The 1775-nt window shown below is 35.8% G+C and overlaps 1 long non-coding RNA gene across 1 annotated transcript; it reads right to left on the reverse strand.

Moving 5' to 3' along the window:
- Window positions 1–447: 447 nt before the first annotated feature.
- Window positions 448–1539, reverse strand: LOC130506399 (uncharacterized). Its single transcript, XR_008942013.1, has 2 exons — window positions 1400–1539; window positions 448–1068 (listed from the first exon to the last, which is right to left on the reverse strand). It is a non-coding gene; the product is annotated as an uncharacterized LOC130506399 (long non-coding RNA).
- Between the last annotated feature and the right edge of the window lie 236 nt (window positions 1540–1775).

The following is a 1775-nucleotide window of genomic DNA, read 5'->3' on the forward strand; positions in this document are numbered from 1 at the left end:
TTGGAGTAGGGAACAAGTAACTTGGAGTAGGGAACAAGTAAATCTAGAACATTCCATACTAGACATCACACAATATTCATAACACTTCCCCTTGATGTCCATTATGCATGCAAGATGCTATCTCCACTACAGGAAATGTAGGTAGTAATAGCGCACGAAAAGCGCTATGACTCATTTTTAATAGCGCTTCCTTGGACGCTCTGACATCGCCCGTTATAATAGGTCTGACCCTTTTAATAGCGGCTTTTCTTTGTGCTGTAATTAAGCGTACAATAATAGCGTGTTTAATTATGCAATTGTTAATATTTATAATAACGTTTTACAAATGTTATTAAAACCTAATAATTTGTGTTATTAATTAGTTTTTAAATTATCCGAAAATTTATTAATAATAATATTATAAAAACTAAATTAACCAAATATAATTGAATTTAGAATTAATCCAAATTTTAAAAATTAAATTTTATTCATTAATTAAAATTTGTTTACAAATAAAATCAGTTTATACATTAAACCAGAAAAAAAAACCATAACCTAATTAACCAAACTTAAATAAACCAAAAATTTAATAACTAAAAAATTTAAACAAAACCTAATAAACCAAAATCTACAGCTCTACGTCTCTTTCTTCTCTTCTTGTTCGGCTTCACCTACACCACCACCACCACTAGCTTTCTCTGCCATCTCCTTAAGCCTATGTTCTCTTACATCATCTCAATGGCTTGAGATGTCACAGCTAAAGTTTTTGTACTTCTCTTTCTGGAAAGTTAAGCACTAGCATCAGACAAGATCTGAAGAAGCTCGGCTCGGGACTTGGCAGCCTGTTCAAATTTTTTCTTGTAAACAAGACACTCTCTCATCACTTTTACCAACTTCATCCAAGATTTCTGTTGTAAAAAAAATCCACACCACACAAGAATTAATAAAAGCCTTGCAATGTCTGTAAGAAAGAAAGTTATAGTTGAGAGATTTATCTGCAAATTTTGCAGTAAAGTTCCACAAGTAATCTCCCCAACAAAAGGACCTTCAGCATCTGTGACCACCATTGTCGTGAACTCACAAGGTTACCTGCAGAAAATATCAAAACAAAAGAAGACCATAACTAAACTAAGAGTATGATATGTATATAACTCATGACAGTGATTAATGGACATTACGCATCCGATTGCAATGAAATCTTAATTAAGAACACAAAGCTAGGAGCAAAGCAAGAAACTCACATAGCTTTTCTCAATCAAAGTTGAAATCTTTTTCCAAATCCAAAAACACATCCTAATCACTCTTATAAATGATTTAACTTCAGAGACAAAAAAAAAATTAAACCAGCTCTGCTCAACGACCCACTTCGTGTACCGAAATCAAAAAAAAAAAATCAAAGAGAGAGAGAGAGAACTTTAACGGCGAGGTTAATGGCAAAGAGAGGCTGAGACTTCCCCCTTTATTCATCTCCGGCGAGCTGAACCATCGAAGCCTCTTCTCCCCATCTTTTTATGAACAGCCGTCTTCCGCCTTGCCACCGGCGCTGCTCCGCCATCTCTGTTTGTGGTTCGAATCTGACTCGAGTCAAGTGTTGTCGACGAAGCTTTCATCATGGCCGAGTGAAAGAGAGAGAGAGGTTTGTATCCAGCAGGTTGAATCGTAAAGAGAGGGAGAGAGAGATGGAGAAGATTGAGTCGTGAGTGAGAGAGAGATGGAGAGACAGAGATGCAGAAGATTGATCTTAGGCCACACGATCAAAAACAATCAATGGTCACAAATGGTAATCCTGGTTTTTA

This window comes from Raphanus sativus, unplaced genomic scaffold (genome assembly GCF_000801105.2).
Source record: "Raphanus sativus cultivar WK10039 unplaced genomic scaffold, ASM80110v3 Scaffold3194, whole genome shotgun sequence".
Lineage (NCBI taxonomy): Eukaryota > Viridiplantae > Streptophyta > Magnoliopsida > Brassicales > Brassicaceae > Raphanus > Raphanus sativus.